This window comes from Curcuma longa, unplaced genomic scaffold, assembly GCF_044706935.1.
Source record: "Curcuma longa cultivar G26 ecotype Majalengka, Jawa Barat unplaced genomic scaffold, ITB_CL_G26_1.1 contig_25506, whole genome shotgun sequence".
Classification (NCBI taxonomy): Eukaryota; Viridiplantae; Streptophyta; class Magnoliopsida; order Zingiberales; family Zingiberaceae; genus Curcuma; species Curcuma longa.
The window spans coordinates 1-9,986 of record NW_027432791.1 but is presented as its reverse complement, the minus strand read 5'-3'; the positions used below and the strand labels follow the sequence as shown (position 1 = coordinate 9,986).

General features: G+C 36.5%; 1 long non-coding RNA gene across 1 annotated transcript; it reads left to right on the top strand.

Moving 5' to 3' along the window:
• Positions 1-3,230: 3,230 nt before the first annotated feature.
• Positions 3,231-8,380, top strand: LOC141818625 (uncharacterized). The gene is made up of 4 exons (XR_012600981.1): positions 3,231-3,392; positions 3,502-3,671; positions 7,519-7,645; positions 7,728-8,380. It is a non-coding gene; the product is annotated as an uncharacterized LOC141818625 (long non-coding RNA).
• The last annotated feature ends 1,606 nt before the right edge of the window (positions 8,381-9,986 follow it).

Genomic DNA, 9,986 nt, shown 5'->3' with positions numbered 1-9,986 from the left:
TCTTTTCTTTTTAGTAACTTTTGTCTGTAGACTTAATAGGAAACGATAAGACCAATTTAAGAATCGAGCCAAGAGAGAGCACCTTTAGTAGGAAGAGTGGCGATAGAATCGAGGACGCAAGTTAACTGCACTCGGTCTTGAAGGTGGAAATGAGGGCATGATGTTGGTGCAAGATGCACTAAGATCTTGCCTAGAGTTTCGATGTTTGACAATACATCTAAGTCTGGTCAGTTTGACCAAGGGTTGATCCAAACAGGACTTGATGTTTGGATGTGTGAAAGTAAGTGAAGTCTAGTCAGATAACTAGCGAGAAGATCTAGTTGGTTAGACTAGGCAGTGGAAGTCCTAATCTGGAAGATTGGGCAAGGGAAGTCCTGGTAAGTGAAGCTAGGCAAGGGAAAGTCCTAGTTGCGACTAGGCATGAGTAAGTCCTGGTTTGGAGGATCAGGCGGAAGTCTTGGCAGAGTCGAAGCACTAAATGAAGTCTGGACTGGTCTGGAGGACTGAGTCACAACAGAAGTCTGGACTGGTTTGGAGAATTGAGTCGCAGCAGAAGTCTGGGATGATTTAGAGGATCGAGTCGCAGCAGAAGTCTGGGCTGGTTAGAGAGGACCGAGCCACAGTACAAATTCTAGGGGCTGAGGACAGAGCCGAGCAAAAGTCCAACAAGTCTGGAGGACTTGGTTGACACAAATTCTCCTGAATGGAGTGGGTAAGGGCGCGTTCTCAGAGTAAAACAGGAGGCGTCAGACTAACCCAGGATTTCGGTAGAAATCCGAAGTTAGACCCATAAGGTAAAGTTAGGTTGGTTTGTTTGTCCATGCTTGTTTTGCAAGAACAAGGTAAAGTTAGGTTGGTTTGTTTGTCTGCATGCTTGTTTTGCAAGAACCATGATGCAGAATGGTTTATCTGAACTTCAACAGGAAGTCGACTCATAACTTTTGCCACTCCCACCGATAATGGCCTACTCAGAACGAGGCACGGTCCAGCTCAAAGTGCATCTTCTTGTTTGAGCTGAAGCCCTTTCAGAGCTCTACAAAAATGGTCTCTGTGAGTCAACTCAACTGTAGCTTGAGTCAAGCTGGAGGGATACTGTGACACAGGATGATGGAGACAGTTGATGTAGTGATTACATGACGCCTCAACTGGAGACACCAGGAGCTTCATCCGAGTCGACTCATGGCGACATCACGCAGTGGATAACGAGCAGAATGAACTTTTTGATTTATCTGCCACGTGGATGAGACAGGACGGAGATGCGACACACTGGACGGTGGCATCGGTTGATGGATGACGCTCATGATCAGAGGGTGGCACGACTACCTGAGGAGTCGACTCAGGTGCAGTATAAAAGGAGGTGAACCTCCAGAAACAAGACAATTCAAGCCAGAAACCTCCCTGCTCAACTAGTGGTGCTTCTGAATGCGAACGGGGCCAGACGCTTGCAACCGGGGACGATCCAGGAGGAGTGCGCAGCGCTCAGGACTTCCGGATCGGCTAAGTGTTTGGTTTATTTATTCTATTGTTATTGTTTATGTTTGAACTATAAGACGAGTTTCTCAGCCTCCGAACACGATTCAGAAAGGAGACCACTAGTGGACGGGCGCCTCCCGTACTTAGACCTTGGACGTACTAACCCTGGGGGGTTAGGAACCAAGTAAATCCGCGAGTCCCCTGTGTTTTGTTTTCTAATTCCACTGCTTAGTATTTTGTTGGAAATCGAACGAACGAAAAAAGCGACACACGCTATTCACCCCCCTCTAGCGTGTCACATCGATCCTACAATTGGTATCAGAGCAGGTGCACTCTTGATTGGACTAACCGCCAGGGGAGCAAGACGGCAAAGATGGAGGGGGAGAAAGGTATGATTTTTAAAGTTCATTTTAAATACCATATTATATGCTTTAAATGCAGGGAGAGAGGGCACTACAAAAATAAGTATCCTACTCGTAAGATTCGGACGGCACCACCGGCGGCAAAGGAGCAATCGATGCTAGGAGCCCGGAGGAACAAGGATCATATCCAATGCTTCAAGTGCCAGAAACGAGGACATTACAAGAATCGGTGCCCGGAGAGGAAGACGGCGAAAAAACTGGTATGTTTTAATAATTATGAAAATACCCCTATGTTGCATGCACATGCTAATTTTTCTATTCTGTAAATTTAGATAATTTGTCTGAAAATTTAGAAAAATCAAAAAAAGTAAACTTGAATAATTCAAATTTAGATAAATATGAAAATTTAGATAATTTAGAAAATTCAAATTTAGATAAGATAAATTTAACAAATTCAAATAATTTGAAACAATCAAATTTGGATAAATTAGAAAATTCAACCTTAGATAAAAATTTAAATAATTTGACTAAATCAAATTTGATAAATTCAAATTTGAAAAAGTCAGATCTAGAAATATTAGATAATTTAAAATTAAATTTATCTAATTTGAAAAATTCAAACCTAGATCCTAAAAACATGGAAAATTCATCTAATCTTAATAAATTAATTAAAAATTCTAAATTAAATAATAATTTAACTAATTTAAATTTAACCAATTTAATTATTAATAATTTAAATTTAATTAATTTAGATTTATCTCAATTTTAATTAATTTGGTGTTATAAAAAAACCTTTATGTTCATTGAATAATAAAAAAGTTTGAAAAAAATGAACTCAATCCATTAAAATTCATAAATACAACTCATGAACAATTTATAACTATAATACTTATGAACGTTGTCTAAATTTTAATTATAAATTTATTTATCTATTTTTTATTCACCTACAAAAAAAATAATATAATTTTTTACTATCTTAAATTATCTATAACATATCATAAAAAAATATAAATTTAATATGTTAGCTGCTTAATTTTTCTAAATTATAAGGACAAAATTATCATAACTTAAGCTCTATAAAAAAAAATTCAAATCCAACTTGAGCTCATAAAATTTATAACAAATAAATTTAAATAAAAAATAAATAAACATTAATACAGTGAGGTTCAATTTTCCTTTTTCTGGGGTCGCATTTGATTCAAGGCTGAACTTGGTGCCAATCTGTTTCGAGCATAAATAAATCAGAATCTATTGTTTAGTGGATCCGACACCGTCAACCCGCATTTTGCTACAGACCCGATATCCCATTTCATTACCCTAAATTGGTTTCGCACGGCCATCTCAGCGCCGCCGCCCTTGGACATCTTGCTCTTCCCCGAACCCTATTCCCTTCGTTGTTCCCATTCCGATCCCAGCCGTGCCTGCCTTGTCTGATCCTCCCACGACAAGCGTCTGCCTGTCGGTCGGCATCCTGTTGAGGCTTGCGACTGGAGTAGGCTGAGGCAGATCGACGCAATTCTGAGCCGCGTAACCCTTACGATCCAAAGCCAATCCTTGGTACTTGTTCTTTCTGTCTCTTTTTTTCTTAGTTCATAGTTTTTATTCCCAATCTGAGACTGCTGAGGGAAATTGGAAATAAATCCCAAAAATGTTTTTTTTTTGACAGTCAGCAAGCTTTCTCACGGAGTGAGATGTCCCAACTTCCTAGAAGAATTGAGGATGAGTTTACCATGATTATACTTACCCATGGAACTACGGGAAGAAAGAAGAGAAAAAAAGTATTATGTTCTTCTTGCGTGCAAGTTGGCATGGGAGGCGTTGGAAAAATAGTATTCGGTGAGTAAAATATATCTCCTGATATGTATTAATTTCAGTAGTTTTTATATAAAATATTTAATAATTTACTCGGCCACCCATTTAGGTTTCACAAATATCTTATATTATATTTTACATTTTACTAAATCATGCACTATTTTTAGTTTTGCCAACCTCAAAACCTCTTGAGTTACTTTCAACTCTGATTCACTTTTAGTATGAAGTTATTGTTGGGTTTAGACACATCTGCTTCACTCAAGAATTGCACTAACATTAACAATTTTTGAACTCTTAAATTAACCAAGTCATTCTGATGGTATCTATTCCATGCATCTTTTGTATTTTTGATTATTTGTGCTGTTGCTAATTTCTTGATTTAATTTTGTTAATGTTTGTTTCCAAGTGTGAATAGTTGATCTTACAAGATCATTATCAGTTGTTGTAGTTTCATTATGGGAATTGCAAAGGAACTATGAAGTGATTTACTGTCCAACATTCCTTGTTTATTATGGAATAGTTGACCTTATTTCTAGTAGCATTGACGTTCACAACATAAAATTTTCTTGGTGCCCATTTTTGTTTGATATTAATATTTTTGTAGAAAAAATATATCTAGGAGTCAGCCACGAAGAAAAATGATTTGGAATAATTATTGTCAAAAATTGTACAAAGATCTTTTGTACAAGTGGAGAAAAAATAGAAAAAAATCTTCATATATGCCTGATGAGGTATGGGATGAATAACAAAGTGTTTGGGTTGTAGAAAAATAACAACGAAATTCAACGACTGCTCAAAGCAATAGTCCCGAGTCCGATGGCACGAGCATTAGATCATCAAAGCATACAACTGGATCATGATCTATTGTAGAGCATGCATTAGATTTGGTGAGTTTATAATAACATTATTTAAAATTTTTATAATTGATAATAATTTTTAATTTTTAAATATTTTATTTTTTCAGGTAAATATTTTATATAGATCCGGTACTTGTTGGGAGATATTTCGCAATACCCATAAGAAAAAGGATGACACTTTTGTAGATGCGAGATTGAAGGCGACGTAAGAATATATAATTTTACTATTCATATTTAAAAATATTTAGGTTTATTAATTGTTTATTATCTAATATTAATAATTTTTTAAACAGGATGATATGATTGATCAAGTTACACAGACGCCTCTGCTTGATGTAGAGAGAGGTGACATAGTGAGGTTATCAGATGAAGCTATAAATGATATATATTATGATGTGGTTGGTGGAAGCAAAAAGAACGTCCTCTACGATCTTGGCTCCCATGCGCGGGTTGCATATGATCATGTTATGGCTCCTAGGGTCGGGTCGATTAATTCTCAATCCAATGAAGTGCGAGAATTACAAATAGAAAATCAAGCACTGAAAGATCGGATCACGACATTAGAGCTGTCCGAGCAGTTCATAGATGATCGAGTCAAGACAGCTGTAGAGCAGTCAGAGCGGTCGATGGATGAGCGAATTAGGATGACAGTCGATGCCAAATGCGAGAATTTTTTAATCGCTATTCAGTCATGAGTCATGCTTTTTCCATGCCGCATCATTTCAATTCACAAGAGATTCAAGACTCAAATGCTCTTGATAAATAAATATTTTGAGGTATATTAATTTTTAATTTTATTTATTGTGTTTCGATTCATATAGCTAATGTAGTGAAGAATCTATTTTTCTATATATAGTGATATGCTTGTTTCAATGGGTTCTCTACAAATTTATGATGACTTGTTTATTTTTTGCAGTGCATAGTACCCACACTCTTGTTATATCAGAATTTTTTAAAATTTTTTGGAAATGTCAATTTTGAGTACAATTTCATCTAGTTAATCATATCACAGTTAAATTTAAAATTATCATGATTCATTTATTTTCATATCATGCAAAAAAGTTAGTTAGTTTGCATAAGTGTTAGCTGCATCTATTTTGAAATTTTTATGATGAATAATAATGATTATCAGGGTGCAATAGATTTTGTAACTTCAGTTGTCATTATAATGAATAATAATGATTATCAGGGTGCAATAGATTTTGTAACTTAAGTTGACATTGTAAGGTGGACAACTTGCATGCCTTTTTCTTTTCTAACAAAAAAATGGAAAGCCAGCAAATGATGCTTCCGCACTTAGAAGTATACTTCTGGCTCACTCTCTTCCTAGTAGAAGTTTCACAGTCGAGATACACATCTACTTAGTGGTTCAACCAAGATTTTACATGCTACACTCATATTGAAGTTACTGATCAAAGTTAAAATAAAATCACACTAAAATATAGAGAAGAAACATAATGAAAACACATTAAGAATGTCATAGAAGTTTGTCCGCTGACCTTATTTTGGAGAAAAAATTATACGAAGCTTCATGTTGGTGAAATGCATGTAACTAACAACTTGAATTAATTAGAAAAGTAACACAAACCTTTCAAATTTAATAATCCTTCATTGCCGATGCTACAAGAATCAAAGTTCAAGCTCTCCAAATTGATCCTGAGAACTGATACACTGCATGAAATTTTAGCAGAAAACGTAACATGACATACGTGGCAGTCCACGTATGCCATGCCACGAGGAAAAACTTTTTTCTACCGCTGCGGATTAGGACGAAGAGAAAAAACCCTTCTTCCTCTTATGCGCTCGTCGAAATTTTTTCCTCCGCGCTCGAAACCCTTTTCCTTCTTCCTCCTCTGTGCCCGCCGCAACCCACCTTCTTCCTCCTCTGCGACTGCCGCCGCCACATCTTCTTTCCTCCTCCAAGCGCGGCTTTTTCCCTCCTCTGTGCCCGTCGCAGCCCACCTTCTTCCTCCTCCAACGCGATAGCCGCCATCGCCCTTCTTCCTCCTCCAACGCGATCGTCGCCACGACACCTTCTTCCTCCTCCAAGCACGGCCTTTTCCCTCCTTTGTGCCTGCCGCAGCCCACTTTCTTCCTCCTCCAACGCGACCACCGCCGTCGCATTCTTCTTCCTCCAACGCGATCGCCGTCGGCTTGAGGCTTCACTTCTTCCCTCTTCCCAATTGAATTTGTTTGATGTGCTGCCTTTCATAGAATGCATCAGCAACTATATTCTTACTTTACTTTTAATATCTTGTAGTTTACCATGCTATTTAATTGAGTTAGCTATATCTTAATTGATAAGGGCCACATTTTCAATTCAGTTAAATGCCCTTAGTTAGATTCATTATAAAGTTTATTTGAATTCATGCTGTTGAAAGGTCTTAGGATGACTACTTGAAAATTTGATGTTCTACACCTCGGTACATGGACAGGGTCTACTAGAAATGATCTTTTATAGACACCCAGTTAATATTGTTGGTACTTAAATATTTGATTGGAAAAGTACATAAACCAAAAGCTTAAGTATATGTTTATTGATTTATACTTTAATATCTTCCCATGGCCAAATTGATTAAAGCTTGATGCATGGATGAATTGCAACAGAAGGTAACCCAAATTTCACGAATACACGTATGATGACATATTTATTCATTCTACAACATTCATGATAATGGGTTAAACAAGAACTTGTAATAGAAGAACAAATTGGCTGAGGAAATTTACTGCATTTAGCTTGTGCTTTGGGAGTTATGTTCTCACCCTTGAGCTCATATTTTTTGTTTGGACCGTGGTAAGGTGCCTAAGATGTGTTGGTTACTGTTTCATAGAAATGTTGCAACTAAGTTTTTTTTTTCTGGATGATGCAAATTGATTCATATATTGTTAGAGTTTGAGTTTTCTAGTGATGTTTGGAGTTTTGCAGAGGATGCTCTAAACATGAAGTTTCAGCTCAGCCTGATTGAAGAAGTGGAAAATGGTTCTTAATTTATGAGATATGTTTGTCCTTGCAGGTTAAAAATGCCTAAGTACTACATCACCAATACACCGAAATGCAGATGTGGATGAATGACGAAAATCATCACCTCATGGATTGATGATAACCCAGGCAGGAGATTTGCCATATGTTCACTATTTGAGGTAGAGAAAAGTTAACATTATTTGTCACTTTCTTTTGTGCAAAATTTGAGCATTTAATCTCATAAATAATTTGGAATTGCAGAATGGAGGGGGGTGTGGTTTTTGGGCATGAGTTGATGATGAGATGTGTAGTAGATCAACATAAATAATACCAGGATTGCTAAGAAGAATAACCAAGTTGGAGGCTGATGCTAGAAGTGCAGAGAATGTAATGAAGGAGTTGGAGGTTGATGGTAGAACTGCAGAGAATGTAATGAAGGAGTTGGAGGTTGATGCTAGAAGTGCAGAGAATACTATGAAGGAGTTGAAGACCTAAAATTTCAAGTTACTCTTTGAATTGGATAAAACAAAGAGAAGAATTAGACAAATATTTGTGGTGATGATGTGTTGGATAATTTGGGTTGTCACACGCGTTGCTTTCTCTTCAGATGAAAATAACTGAGTTCAATTTATTGTATTTCACAAATTTGTAATTGGGGTTATAATTGTTAGTCATGATATCAAACCAGTAATAAAGATGCATCCTATCAATCCAGTATTATTGCTTTGTAGTTGGGGTTATAAATTGCTGAAGTGCACCAAAATCAGGAAATGTGTTGCATTTACCTCTGCTCTACTGAGGCAAACAGAAAGCACAAGCTACTCGTTGAACAGAAAGGAAAAACCTGAAGAAGGAATTTATATATGCTTGCTATGCGTACTTGTACGCATGTGGTTGTATTTGTATGTTATCATAATCAAAGGTTACATATCAGCATTGAAAACATGTCTCTAAGTTACAAGCAAACCAGTATGCTACCAGAATTTCGCCAGGGAAATCTCACTAAGCAATAATAGATACAGCATACAGGTAACAGAAACTTCTGTTGAAGGAAGATTCTTGAGCCAGTCAATTTTACAAAATTATCAGATCGGTGATAGTCAACATCCTACCTACTAAAAATTACATCAATGATTAATTAACGTGATTCCAAGATGATATGAAATTCACAAGTTCCTTAAACTGGAAATTGTGGTGCCCAACTAACTGGGATTGAAGAAAGCACTCTAAACCAAAAACGCCAATGCCATTAGCAAAACTGGCAGAACAAGCAAGTGCACCAGCCATTAACTTGCTAGATTAGTTACTTGGAAAACAAGAATATCCGATAATATAATCAGTCATATGTAACAGGTAGAGTAGATTGATCTTCTTATCTGCTTTCTTTAAACAGTCCATTGTAAACATAGCAGTAGGCTTTAATTCACTGTCTCTTCTTTTCCTTTCTTCTTGGACATGCAGCTCTTTTTATGATTCCCATCCTAACACTGTATATAGCTCAATACAAAACATTTATTTTACATATTGTAGGATCACTTTCCTCAAAAAACGCCATCTTGAAGGTTTTATAGAAACTTTTTCATAGGCGTTCAGTAGATCAAGCCTTTAAAAGGAGTGAAACAAAAGCAGATGTATGTGAAAGAAAGCATTCCAAACAATCTCTTACATATTCTCTTGTAGAAAGATGATAAGTGGTGTGCAACATATGGTTGAATGTGGATTGAATTAGCACAAGAGTCATTGTTACAAGTCTTGATTGGTCAAGATCCAAATTGGTGATAAAAAATGGATAAAATCAGAAAGTGTGCGCTCAGATTTCCCTGGTCAAACAGAATTAGCATAAATATCATCTAGAATTGGGTATTTGCAACAAGATTTATAAGAATAATCAAATAAATAATCTGAACTTCGACCTTATCCAACTACTAAGTAATCTATTAATTAAAACTACTGGATATCTGAATTTCTTTCAAGCATCCAAACATACTCATAATAATGTTCTGCTCCATTGCTTTCAACATTTCCGCCATATGCTATAACTCCTACGTAACGAGATATGCATCAACCACATATAACCACATAAGAACAAGTTAGTTGCAGAAAGAGGCACTAACTCACATCAGATTCCCGTTATCACTCTGTCTCTTGAGTGTAAAAGGCAGAAATTATTGAAACAGATAATAAAACATGTAAAAGGCACTAACATCAGATTCCCGTTGGCTTTCAAGAACCATCAAATTTAATGTAGAAAAGAGATTCCATAGTTATAAAAGTTAGCCTATCTTATATTCCACTAAATTGCAGAAAAAATATCATCCATTTCCAAGTTCAAGCACATGCTCTAGCATTTTTACATAGCACACAAAATTTAAGTAGCCAGTGTTGTTATTATGGTAAACAAAGTAGAAAACTAGACGCCACAAGTGTCTCCAATTCCCATGGTGAAACCCTGTCTGGCCAGGCTATGATGGAAGATTCATCCCATTGAACCTAGAAACAAAGTATAATGAGTTACAGTTC